At 33.1% G+C, this 14,345-nt stretch overlaps 2 protein-coding genes across 16 annotated transcripts in view; one reads left to right on the top strand and one right to left on the bottom strand.

The window, feature by feature from the left end:
* LOC143223814 (dynein axonemal heavy chain 6-like) overlaps positions 1-14,345 on the top strand; it is a 753,870-nt gene that overhangs the window by 367,598 nt on the left and 371,927 nt on the right. For 2 of the 15 annotated variants that reach the window (XR_013013107.1, XR_013013102.1), the window contains exons 1-2: positions 6,061-6,781; positions 9,801-9,930. The exons of 11 other annotated variants lie outside the window; for them this stretch is intronic. The gene's annotated coding sequence lies outside the window, so the exon portion shown is untranslated. Of the gene's footprint in view, positions 1-6,060; positions 6,782-9,800; positions 9,931-14,345 lie in introns of those variants that run through there. 2 more of the 15 variants (XR_013013106.1, XR_013013103.1) reach the window with 2 other exon arrangements.
* The window catches only part of LOC143223810 (PAN2-PAN3 deadenylation complex catalytic subunit Pan2-like), a 221,483-nt gene that overhangs the window by 131,203 nt on the left and 75,935 nt on the right, over positions 1-14,345 (bottom strand). The gene's annotated exons all lie outside the window — the stretch shown is intronic.

Below are 14,345 nucleotides of genomic sequence, written 5' to 3'. Positions count from 1 at the left end.
GCCTCAATGCAGAAACTCGAGTGGAGAACCCAGCTGGAATCTCTGACTTGGGGATGTTCTTCAAATCCTTCTCAACAATAACTGTTGGATGTTTCCACTGGTATGTCTCCAGATCAAAGCTTCTTTTCTGACTTTGGAGAGCTAGGAAGTCCCTACAGTCCCTTCTGAATAAAAAAGGAGGACATTTGCCCTCAAGGTTTCTCTGAAAGAAAATGTAAGATAAGAAAATGAGGTACAACTGGTGGTACAGATGTTGAAGATTGCTGATCAGAATCTTCAAGACGTAATTGTTTTCCTATTGACTGTTTTTTCACTATTTTATTTAAATTTTTGTTTGGAGGATCCATAAGAGAAAAGAAAATTTTGGTGCCCTCTGACCCCACCCACCATAAAGCCCTATGAGGAAACGCACGACAATGTCAAGCAAGGACACTGCAGCAACGACAGAGTTTCGTGAGCACTACACCCAAACACCTGCGTCAGACGCAAAGTCCACAACACCTGTTAAGAACTTTCAACACTGGTACCTGGTTGACCATAGCCCAAGTGGACCAGCTGGCTGCCTGTCTATAGGAATTCAAGGTCAAAGTGGTGTGTTATGGTTGGACAACCAACCAACAGGATCCTCTTCACCCCTGCACGGGTTACCACACACGGTAAACACGTGGGTGAATGTTTAGATCCCAGAAGAGGTAATCTGAAAGAACAGAACCTTCCCTGGGAGATCCCCTCACAACGTACAGGAGTCCACACTGAGGGGTGAGAATAAGAAGTGCAGTAAAAATTAAAATAAAGAAATAAAGTTGTTGTATGGAATAAAATACAGAATGTGAAATATCAATTTTTCAAATCAATTATATACGAGTGTGCGTGTATAACAAATATTTAAAGAAACACATTAGGGATGCTGCAAACACGAAAATTGTGACCATAGTGATGACTACCAGAGCACAAAACTTTAATGATACAAAGAATTATCACAGGGAATATTAGGTAGGAAAGTAAATAACGTTTTTTGCAAAAAGTTGTCATTCGGTTTGAGGAAAAGAACTTGCAAATTTATGCTTTTTCCCAATGTCAGTATTTTATTATTTGAAGCAATCCAAAGTTGACTATGTGAGAAATGGCTCAACAGCTCCATGTAACAATCATTACCTACATCTACGAAATTGGAAAAGTTTCAAAACTTGGACACTAGGTTTCGGATAATTGACATGTTGAGAGAGTCACTATTTGTTAATCTTTAACAAGGAGAAATGCTCATGAATCAGTTCTGGAAAAATTGTCAGTGACAACGAGAAGTTTTTTTTTTTTGTAATGAACACACTCAACGTAAAATACAATTGTTGAATCTCTGTTACACACTTGTACCAACACCGAAGAATGGCTTATATCAACAAAAAAAAAAAGTTTTGCCTTGTGTTTGGTGAGATCTGGGAAGTGCAGTTTATCACAAAATTTTGGATCCAAATCACAGCTGAAAGATATTGTCATCAGTTGAAGTGCTAACACCAAGCACTGATAAGGAAAAGAACTGCATTAGTCAATATAGAAGACTAATGTTTTTTCACGACTTTGTGTTTTGAATCCTACACACTTCATTAGGGACCCAAGAAAAACTTCAGGCCTTAAAATGGAAAGTTGTGCCTCATCGCTCCTATTCACTGGATATTGCTCTATCTGATTATCATATTTTAAGATCCTCACGGCATTACTAAGATGAAAAAAATGTTTGTTAAAAAACGAGGAACTCAAAACTGACTTAAGATTGTTTTTTGAATCCAAATTAAAGGAATTTTGTTCACGTGGAATCCATAACTTACTTAAAATATGGAATAATGACATATAAAATGAAGTCAAATACAGTGGTATCTCGGTTCTTGAATGACTCCATTCCTGAACTATTTGGTTTTCGAACATATTGTTTGAGGAAAAAATGTTTCGGTTGTCGAACATAAACTCGGTTCCCGAACAAAGCTGTTGTGGCCTAAACCCCTGAAATAACCCGACTGATAAGCTGAACGACCCTTCGCCCACTTTTCGGCCCATGCCAAGTTTGCCCAAAACATTTTATCCACACCTGTCGCTTAGTCCACACCCCCACTAAAATCTGTTGTGAACGTTTTCGTTTTTTTTTTTTTTTTTTCTAAATATTCTAATTAAGAACGATAATCTAATGCTGCGGTTGCATCCTTAAAAGCCACATTAAACTATTAATCAAGCATGTCAACGGCAAATAACAATATATCTCAACCTGATGAAAATGCATGGAAATGGAACCAAATGTTCAAAGTATTCGTCTCAAGGAAGGTAAACTATTTCCGTAAATTTCTACTTGGCCTGGCATGGCCTAGCGCGTAAGGCGTGCGGCTCGTAATCCGAGGGTCGAGGGTTCGCGCCCGTGTCGCGCTAAACATGCTCGCCCTCCCAGCCGTGGGGGTGTATAATGTGACGGTCAATACCACTATTCGTTGGTAAAAGAGTAGCCCAAGAGTTGGCGGTGGGTGGTGATGACTAGCTGCCTTCCCTCTAGTCTTACACTGCTAAATTAGGGACGGCTAGCACAGATAGCCCTCGAGTAGCTTTGTGCGAAATTCCTAAAAAAAAAAAAAAATTCTACTTGCTACCATTATCTCGACGCATTTCGTGAAAAGAATATGAATTTTTATTTCATTAATATTTTAAGTGATTCTGAATACCAATGTTTTCTTCTTATAATCCATAGATGTTCCGGTGAAGTCCATATTGGCTTTTAAAGAAATATATCCAACAACTTTTTCTGAATCATCACTTCACTGATTATATGGTCCAAAGCACACAAGAAATAATATATATATGTAAGTGTTGAAATTACACCCACTAACTGTTGCTTTAATTTTCTGAGCATTTAACACCAGAGAATGAGTCGTTTTATCCTACATTTCTGGTGTAACAGACAAAAATAGGAAATATTAAATAAATTGAAATATATAGGTCTCATCTGTTGTGAATAATATACATAAGAAGCTTGGTAATTTGATGTTTAAAGGACACCACATAAGATCTCACGGTAAACTTTCCACTAAAGCAGACTGTTTGCTCATCAGAGGTAATTTATCTTTACTTGTGTGTATTGTGTGTGTTTTCTTATAGCAAAGCCACATGGGGCTATCTGCTGAGCACACCGAGTGGAATCGAACTCCTGATTTTAGCGTTGTTAACTTTACTTATTTTGACAAATATTCTAGATTACGATAAATTTTTCTCAAAGTCTTTTCTGAGTGGTCAGTCAGTGATGAGAGGATAAGAAAAGTTGTAAGTTTTCAAATATTCAAATGATGTTTCCCTTTACCCGTGATTTATATAATATAATCATTAAAACGAAATATAAACCATACTAAAATACACGCTAGTTCACGCCAAATCACGTTGTTTCAACTTTAAATGAAGTGAATAAGCCTTATGTTTGTGTCACGATTTTCTTTGAAGATCCTTCTTACGTATATCTTCCTTGATGATCCTGGTGTCAGAGACTATTAAGGCTCAGATACATTCACATCTAATTAAGAGATGCTGACCAAAAGGAATGAAATCAGTCTTCACCTATCTACTCTAAATCAAATAAAAGGATTGATTCCACTCTAAAATTACTCCCATAGCTGAAGATACAAATCGTGTTCAGCGACATATCGTAGCTCGAACCTACGATTTCTAATATGTACAAAATATACATTTAAAAAAAAAAATTAGAATTAATTAATATGAATCGCTTGTCTAAGATATTCTAATGTAGGTTCTTTAAAGTGTTTATTGCTCTTTAAACAATGGTTTATACAAAACACTTGGGAAAAAACTTTCGAAGAATCTTTTATTCGGAAATTTATCAGTAATCTTCAGCTGGGACAGCAGAAAGTCTTCGGATTTACAACACTAAAATAAGGGTTTCGATTCTCCTCGATAGACACAGGAGATAGTACAATGTGGCTTTGCAACAAGAGAAATGCGTGTGTATTTTAAAAATAATTTTTTTGAGCTACAGATACAAAAAGACTTTACCTCTACATAGAATGAGGAATAGCAGAATTACGAAACTGTTTTTATTCAGATTACATAAATTTTCATTATTTTATTTCTTCTTTAAACGTTTATTCAATTAGTAATTTTAACATCAATATCAATTTTAACATAGAGCTGTGAACTTCAAGGAAGCAGTCATGGAGATTGTACTGTTCTCAAATGACATCAGCAAAAACTATTACTTCTAACAATAATAGTACACGTAAATTTGAAACTGGTAACTATAAAGTTTAATTTAAATTAAAAAAACTTATGTTTTCTAAAATTTTAATCTCTTAAAAATACGGTGAACTGCAATTTTAATTTTAGTCGTGTTTGGCCTTGGTTGTTCTTCCCAAATGATGCGTTGTCTGTAAAGTAACCATTGGGTTGTGAGATTTTCAGTTGATCTATTGCGCCACTCAGAAGAACATGTGATGGTGTATCCTAGTCTTGACACAGAATGAAACAGAATGCAATTATAAAATGCCTTTACAAACTTGTAATACTTTTTAAAACACATGGACACCTTCCATCCAAGATTTATAAATTGTTTGTCAGCCTTTGGTTTCACTTTTGGTAAAATTTCCATCAAACTGTTCTTTGAGCCGTGAATCGTCATAAAGTATCCACGATCAGTAAATTCCGTTTGAAAGACTAATGTTTTATCAATGCAGCTGATGAAATCATCCTCACGCTCTTTTTTGAAATTGAAGAAGAGTGAGATTTTGTGAAACAAGGACTTCTGCCAGTTCAGTTTCATAGGATTTAATTCCTTGTAGGAATGTGTTAATATTCCCATCATCTCCAGGAACAATGAAATGTTTTGTCTTTATATAATGAATAAAGAAAGGGAATATGGTCCCACCTCCTTGAAACTGATATTTCTTATCTTTAGGCAGATGCCAAGGTCGTTTCCGTACTGGAGTGGTAAGGCAACTGTCTACTTCACACTTGGAGAGCTTTTCAACTGGAATCCTGTGTCTGATTCCATTGATACTCAAATGTATTGGTTTTATTCCTTCAGGAAACATGGCAAAATATCAAGCTATAGCAACTTATTTCACTTGAGATTCTTATTTCCCAGATTCCTATTATTTTATTTGCTAACGTTCACTGACTTGTCATGTAGTAACTATATTTCGTAAATGTGTTCGTCTTTCCGTATCTAAGCATTACTTTTTAATTATTGTTACGTAATGCATTGTTTTATCAATAAACGACAACAGCCAATAATACTTCAACATTTACAAATATTATTGTCGAGTGAAATAATAACTATCATTGAATATATTTTTCTTCCATGTTTCCTCATTTCTTCACCAATCAACACAAAACTTGACACTAAGGGAAGGCAAGCGCAAATAGTCCTCACGTAGATTTGCACGAAATAAAGAAATTAAATAAAATGTAGCCTATCATTTCAAACGGCCCGGCTAAAGCGTTCGACTCGTAATTCGAGAGTCGTGGGTTTGAATCCTCGTCACACCAAACATGCTCGTCCTATCAGCCCTGGAGCGTTATACTGTTCTTATCAATCCCACTATTCGTTTGTAAAAAAGTTGGCGATGGGTGGTGATGACTAGCTGCCTTCCTTCTGGTGTTACACTGTTAAATTAGGGACGGCTAGCGCAAATACCTTTAGTGTAGCTTTGTGCGAAATTCAGAAACAAAACAAAGTATCAAAAATAACAAATCATTTCACATATACTGGCGGCTATGCGTAGGAACTTATTTGATAAGCTTTTCATGAAAACTTCTGAAACAAACCAAACTTTGAAAGTAACCTTGTCAGAAAAAATGTGCAATTTTATGTGTATGTACGTGCACTTATCACAGTTTGAGAATGATAAAAAATCTATTTTTTAAACTATTATTAATTGTTTTCAAATCCGTTAAATTTTACAAATAGGTTTATTCAAAAGAAACACATTTATTAATTTTGTTTGAACTTCTTTAAAATGTGATCTACGTAGAGTCGTCACAAATGCTACTTGACTGTGATTGGCGAAACCAATTCAAAGGTGAAAGTTGTGAATATATGGCGGCGTGCTTGAGTTAGGATATAATTTGAGAGTGTCGTCATTGAAGTTTGTAGTTAGCGTTAATAATTTGATTCCTGTTAATTAAATTTTTTATGTATCACTACAATAATATATTATTAATCTGCGCTTACAAGAATATCTTCATCGTGCGGACATATTTGATACCTAAACTTTGAAGAAAAATTAGATTATGACACAGAATCCGATTCACACTGAATGAAATTGGATGTGTAATTCGATTTCGAGCCAAATTTAGCTATTTGGAAACTGAAGTGACACACCAACTTGTAATGTATATGTAGGCCTCTTGTATCCAGACTTAGATTTAATTATGATTTTAAGTACATATTTTAAGGTATTAGTAATAAAGCGCGAAGGAAGTTGTAACAATGTGATAAAAACGAAGTAATAACTAAGAGTTTGTTTGTTTATTTTGAATTTTGCGCTAAGCTACTCGAGGTCTATGCGCTCATCGCCCCTACTTTAGCAGTGTGATACAAGAGAGAAGGCAACTCGTTATCACCACCCTCCGCCAACTCTTGGGCTTCTTTTTTACCAACAAATAGATTGATCGTCACCTTATAACACCCCCACGGTTGAAAGGGCAAGCATGTTTGGTGCGACAGGGATTCGAAACCGCACCCCACAGATTTCGAGTCAAACGCCTCAACCACCTGGCCATCCCAGGCCACGAAGTTAGAGTAAGACTTAAGTTAGAAGAAGAGTATGGTGAAAAGTATACATCATTTGATTAGAATAACCATAATAATTTCTTTTAAGTTTATTTTGGGATATTTAATATTTATATGTATCAAAAGCTAGTTTATATACTTCTAGGGGAACTGTATAGGCCTAAATGGAGAAACCTTGATAGTTATGCAAGTTATACCTTTTTCTTACATTAATGATGCATTTGTAAAGGCAGAAATGGAATATCAGTAATCACAGTGAGAAGTGTGTATTAATTTGTTATAACTCAAAAACAAATTAAATAAAAAAAATGCTGCATTGATTGAAAATTTCCCAGGGTACAAGCTACAGTGTGGGATCACAATATGTACCCTAGGGTTTTGAGGTGACTGAAGAAATAGGACCCACACTGCAGTGGGGATACACTGTCTATCAGTCTTAACCTCCATTCACCAGTCTCATATAAGAAATAGAGTAGCAACACATACAGAATTAGAAATAGAAGGTAGGACAGTGAGACGTGGGTGCTCAAGCCCACAACTTCCTACATGTGAAAATGATGTTGGACATGTTTTTCCTCATAAAAACTACACACATGATTTATAAAATACAATGCAACAACTGTCATGACTTCTACATTGGGGAACGAAGCAGAAAAATGGAAACTAGATTCAAAGAACACAAAAAAAACTATCTTTGCACGTTTTTCAATACAACAAATGTAAACACATTATCATAGGAGACTCCCAGATGCTAAGTAGGAAAACAAATGCAAAATCAAAGAAGCCCTACTTATAGATATAAAATTAGAAATTAGGAGAGAGAGGTGCTGGTGCTCAAGTCCATAACTTCTCATGTTTTTGAGGTATAACAAACTAATATAATTTGTGAGAGGTTCAGGTTTGCTGTTTTAATGGAGTCATTCCTTCTGATTTTACACATTTCACTATTTAACTTCATTAAAATGTATTTATTTTCACTAATACATATTAACAATTGTGATAAAAATACTGACAGAAACAGGTTACAACTTCATGTTGCATAACAAAAGTGTAAAATGTTTTATAAATTCCAAAAAAATGAAAATCAAACAAATTCAAGTATTTGGAAAGACTTGAGACCTACTAGAGCGATAGCTCTGATGATAAAATGATGCTTTTAAGAAAGCATTTAAAAGATTTAATGAATGAACACGAATTTGGAAAATGTTTTTCCAAATATATTTTGAAAATTTTGGGGCTAAGGATTCAAAATATGGAAAAGATTATTTGAAATATCTTTTGATATTTTAAGGGAACATGCTATTGTAAAATTAAGAACAGGGAATTCTAGGTGGGATTGATCTGTTCATTTACTGATTCAGCCCCTGAGGTGCCTTTCCAGATGAAAATTTCAGTTAGAGTTATTCTGGTAGAAATTATTTTTACTGTACTTAATCTTTCCGAACTGTAGTTGATTATTAGAAAGTACCAAAATATTTAGAGTTGTATCACTTCACTTACATTTCTTATACAACCACAAAAAGCAAATATTTGGCTGTGAATATAGATAGTTTTTCTAAAAGTTCTTTAAACACATTTTAAGAGTGTTGATATAATTACTGGAACCTTCTTTATCATAAAAACTTTTGTTCTTGAGAATGATTGCATGAGAGATTGAAATGTTGTACTTGTTTTTAAAATATTTCTTCTTACTATAAAAGGTGTAACTTCCAATAATCTTACAGCAGTGTTCGTATTATGAGTACTTATCACATTTTCAAACAGTTATCCCTTTTTATGTACTTGTTAACAGCAGAATGACTTTATAACACCCCTATGTCAAAAGTTTGAATTAGTTATTCATGTTTTTGCACTTGTTAACAGAGTTCTTAGAATTCTTGCACTATTACCAGCAGCACAGTGTGTGGACTTTTAATGCTAGAAAATTGGTTCTGTATTCTGATACACATGGTGGGTAAGCAAAGATAGCCTATTGTGTATATTTGTGCTTAGTTACAAACACATAAATAATTAGAACTCAACACAAAACATTTAGTTTCTGAACAGACTTAAAAATATACACAACAGACATAATTGAAACACAAATTTAAAAAAAATTTATTTTCTTATTCATAATTGTATGCAGTGGACAGACATCTATATTCACAAATAATATTATCCTACTAGTAAAATGTGTAAAAAATTGAAATATATAGAGTTGGCATTTCAAGTCATAGTCTTAAACTGAGGACATTTGAATTCATGTTTGAAAATTCCTTCAAACAAATTTTTCAATATTTGTGTACAGTAAGAGATATGATATCAGCTTGGTGAATAAGTATGACTTGTATAGAGATTTCTAAAGCTAACTGTGACAGAAAATTGGCTCAGCTCAGTTCAAACCTAACTGACAGCTGTCTGTTGTTTTCAAGTAATGTTATAATAAGGTTGATAGTGTTGTTACATTTAATAAACAACAACAAAATAAAAATCAAACTTCTTTAAAGCCTCTGTTTGTATGTAATTTTCCTCTAAGTATTGTATAAGAAAGATTTAATACCAAACTTAAAATACTGAGTAACAATGTGTGCTTGTGAACAAATTTTGTACTGTGTCTTTTTGTGTAAGTATTAAAATTGATGTGTGGGTTAAAGATAAAAAAGTAGTTATATTTTAGTGTCTTTATTTTTCTTTCAGGTAAATAAAAAGTATTACATTTATTCAGAAAGTGAGATAGAAAAATAACACTTTCATTTAATATATATTAATTAGAGCATAACCTACTATTTTGTAACTTTGATCTTCATCTACATATTCAGAGTAAATCAATGGATCATTGTGATATAATTTTTGAGCAACAAAATCTTTCAAAATGCAGAATAACTTTTTATAAACAAGTACTTGTGTTGAGCTGTACCTCATGTTTAAATGTTCTAATGCTGTGTTTTTATCACCCAGATAAATCATGATTCTAGCCTATCTAAAAGTTTACATTGGATAATACACTCCTTTCTTACATGTGGTAAAACAGAATTTTGTATTATATCAGTGGTGTTGTCCCATGACTATCTGCACAAACAGAAACAAGCTTCAACAAGCTGGGCATTGTCTGTGTGAATTGAACCATCTGCCAAGATTCTGTGATTTTGAATGTGTGAGGACACTCTTGTAAGTGGAAAGTAAGTTAATTTCTATAGTATTTAGTATCTGCTTAGTTTCATGTAACTTTAATAAGTTTAAACATTTCAAGTAACTTGTCATTCAGTTTGTTGAAAAAATTTTGGTACCATTCAGCAATTTAACCTGCATTTATTTCTTAGCATGTTAAGGTAATTAAAAAACAATGCTCACCAAAATGAATAGTAGTATTTATATATATATATAAATAGACCAAAATTTCCATGTTAGTCACATACCACACTCTGACTTATTTATTGAGTCTTGGAATTTAAGATGTCTTTATTAATAATTAAGCAGGTGAAAGTAATTTGCTTAAGTTTAAAATTATCTAAGTTTTGAATAAGGCTTAATAGGAACTGAGAATGTCTTTTTATGTGTATATTTTAATTTATAATACATTTTCATATTCTTATCTTTTTATAATAAGTGAATATTGTTTTTGACTTTTTTCATCTTCAGTTTAACATGTGTGAAGAATAGATGTAGATGCCTTAATGCAGAGAAAAGTGATGGAATGTAGAAATAAACATAATACATTGAATAGTTATATAGTTTAACATTTAGGGTGGCTTAAAGCTATGAGATGGGCTAAAAAGTAACTTATCAAAATAGTTTATTAAAAACATTAAATAAGTACAAGGTGTGCCAATTGTTCTTACAGGCTGTCCTTAAATATCCTTTCTGAGAAAGTAGAGATTTTATTCAGAAAGAAAACATTGATTCCTCTTTAAGTTCTCTGTAAGTAATGACCACCACTAGTGCAAACAATAAATAATTCCATAAACCAATCACACTAATATAAAAATAAGTCTTGCTGGTACCTTGCCATTGTTTTTTAAATTTTAACATTGTGCCCTCTTGTCATAATGGGGTATAAGCATTGTTTAATGAAATTTAGTCAACTTATTCTAACTTTGGTAGTGAGGAAAGCTGAAGAATACTAGTAAATAAAAGGCTGTTACTGATGGAATTTTGGCAAGCTGTAGTTTGTTGTATACAAAGATCAAACTGAAAGAAACTTAAAATTTAAAATGAATAAACATAAGTAAAATGTTGAGGAAAAAAGGTAAAATTCCTACATTATGTGAACATGCATATCATATCAGTCTTATCATTTATTGGAAAAGAACTGTTATTTTGGATCAATTGAATGAAATAACAGCTGGAAATATCGGATAATTTACAAAAGAAATGAAAGTGAAAGTAATTATAAATAAAGATAAAGGTTTGGCAAGTCAACCAGTATATGAATGACATGTTTTTCTGAAAGTTCAGTGTATTAACTAAGTACTCGCATGATCAGTGGCTTTTACATATTTATGGTTTCCATGTAGAGCACCTGGTTTGAGACTATTTAAACTTTCAGAAAACATTGATCACTTGAGTACCTCAATTAAACTGTACGGCTTGTTAATTATGGAGTACCTGAGGCTCAGTGCTTGGGCTTTTGTTCTTTCATATTTACATTAATCATATTGCTAGAGGCATGTCATGAGAGTTTACTGAGTTATATTTAAAATTTAATTAAATTACTTTTATTATCATGGTAATAAACTTGGCAACAAAAATTTAAAATTATAGTTTTAATTTCCTAGTTTTTTAGACAACATTTAAAAATGTCTTCAATTTTCCATTGTTTCAGAATTGTGATATTTGCATTTTAAGTATTTCCTCTTCTCTTATTTATTGACCACTTGTCCAAGAAGTACAAAATTTGACATAAGTCGCTCATTATAATATTGTTATTACTCAGACAAAGTATAATTTTTTTTATAGCCTTCAATCTTATTTGGTTACAGAGCTATAAACTAGAAAATCAAGTCCCTTTAGCCATACCCATAATTAAGTTTTCTCTTTCACAAGTTTCCAATATTTAGTTCTCTTTAATATTTAAAACTATATTACTTTTAACCAACAGAAATCAAATATTATATTACATAATTTTCTGTACAGGAGTTTGTTTATTTTGCTTCCAGTGCAAATTTTATTTCCACAGGAAACACATTGGCAAGTTTAGCTAAATTTTTATTGAGTCTTACTGAATGGTAAGAAAGCCAGAAAATTTTGATAGTCCTAGGACAATATGTGCTTTAAGCATGTTATTTTGTATTCTTTGTTGCAATTTTGATTAACTAAAAATCATGTAGTGCAGTAATACCATTATAATAATAGTTTTAATTGAGAGTTGATAAAAAAAAGGCCCAGGTAAGTACTATATTTCTAGTTTTTCATGTGTATTATTTATTATTATAAAGGTAAATAAAATATAAGTTTTAGATTAGGTTAAATAAAAAAAAAAAACGTTTTCCTGTGATATGCTCATTAGTAACCAATGCATTACATAATTTCTTCAGGTAACGTAAGCTACATGTTTACAAAGTGGTTCACAACTTGTGTGGTGATATCATTAGTTAGACACAGTTCAAAGAGCAATAAAATTTAAGCATAAATATACATATATTGTAAAGGGCTTAAAGCTATTTAAGATAGTCAAATGTGTCGTGAAGTCATTCTTGAAAATAAAAAGGACAATATGTTTTCTTTTCATGGTGTATGAGGTGTAGAGAGTTAGAATGAGGAAAATAACATAACACGTAAAGTTTTACTGAAAAAAACACACATTGAAATTCAGTGCATTACCCACCCTTTTTCACAGTTATAGCTATTTTTCATATGATTTCCTTCTCGTGCACAGATTGTCACTCACTACTAGCTGTGAATTACTATCTAATTACACATGTATGCCACATGTGTAAATTAGCATTCAACAACTCTCCACCAGTATGAGTGTAACACATCCTTTTTCTGATATTTATATTACCACATCAACCTGCCACAATCAAGGCAGGTTATCTTAATTGCAGGGTATAGCCATACATTACAAACCCTCTCAGATATTTCCAGTGTCAGTGTTTGATTCGCTCAAAGGCGTCATGTTGTGGTTCATTGAACTGTGCTCATTCTTGCCCAGAATGGTTAGAAGAAAAGAGATGCAGCATTTGAAAACGATTCATAACATTACTTATCCTGAGGCTTGAAAATTGCTGTCCAGCACTTCATCTCAGATGTATGGCTGCTGCATGTCATCCCACAACTACAGTGGGAGTGCAGACAGATATCTCTGTGTCTCCAAAAGAATCATTCTCAAACCAAATGAAAAGGATTTTGACCTGCATTGTTAAAAAAGTTGATGAATTAGCTTAACATCCATCTCTGTCCCTAACATACATTCCAACAAATCCCAAGATCCACTTCCTCTGGTTCTGGGTACAGGCATTTCTTTGGGTGCATCATCTTCTCCCACCACAAGATGCAAAGGATCATTTGTTCTTGTCCCCAGTCACTGGAATCCTCTTTAAACAGCATAGACCTACCCAATCGACCCAGGACAGGATCCATGGAGGTTGACAGACCTCCCTCAAATAAAGACAGTAAAGAACAAAAGACATGGACGAAAACAGAAGGGTTCTCCACCCAACTTACCTGCACATAAGTAATTATGTCCAACTTGATACAATGGAACTGTCAAGGTTTACGTTGTAATCTGAATGACATCAAAACACAGATTGCTTCCTACCACTGTGCATGTCTTTCCTTACAGGAAATATACCAGTAACCTGCCAATACAGTTACCTTTCAGTATTTTTTTTTGTACAGAAATGACAGGCTGTGTGATGGATGAGCGCATGTAGGGGTGGCATTGTTGGTTGATTAGCATGTGCCCACCCTGTCTTTGCCACTGGATGCACTCTTGAGTCTATTCCTATCTTGCAAGGTGTTGCTGTACACTAATGCTAGTGATAATTTATTGTTTATGCATGACACCTTGTTAAGAGGATAAAATTGGTCTTACCTGAAATCTAGTGTGTCTTTTTAAAATCCTAAACTTGTTTATTCTTATCCTTTGGTTTTTAGATATATCACAAGAAATCACAACACATTCATCCTTCCTGAATATTTTATATATTTCAATAAAATCTATTCTCTCTCTTTTTTTTTTTTAATGCTCTTAACATGCTTTTCATAAGTTGCCAGGTAAGTCAATCACGTATTTCAGTTGAAAACAGAGAATCTACCTAATTCTATCTAGTTTCTTTGGTTTTGTACATTTCTTGTCAACAAGTTTTTTATTTTGTAAAATTTCAGTCATCAACATTATTTTAACTGAACTTTTCATGTTCTTAATTATAGGAATATGTTTTAAAGTCATTTTAAATACTTTATTGTGAGAGAGAAAAATGTAATGTAGATTGTATGGTCAGTAGTATGTACTTAATGGGCATTCTCTACTCAATCATACGAAATTAAATGTAGTCATGTTGTTTCATATTCAGTCAGTAAATCAAACCACCCCACCCACTCCCCACAAAAATTATATTTACCAAAGAGTTTTGCCTACTTCAAAGGCATCTTT

Source organism: Tachypleus tridentatus, chromosome 8, assembly GCF_004210375.1.
Source record: "Tachypleus tridentatus isolate NWPU-2018 chromosome 8, ASM421037v1, whole genome shotgun sequence".
NCBI lineage: Eukaryota > Metazoa > Arthropoda > Merostomata > Xiphosura > Limulidae > Tachypleus > Tachypleus tridentatus.
This window is presented reverse-complemented; position numbering and strand designations above follow the sequence as displayed.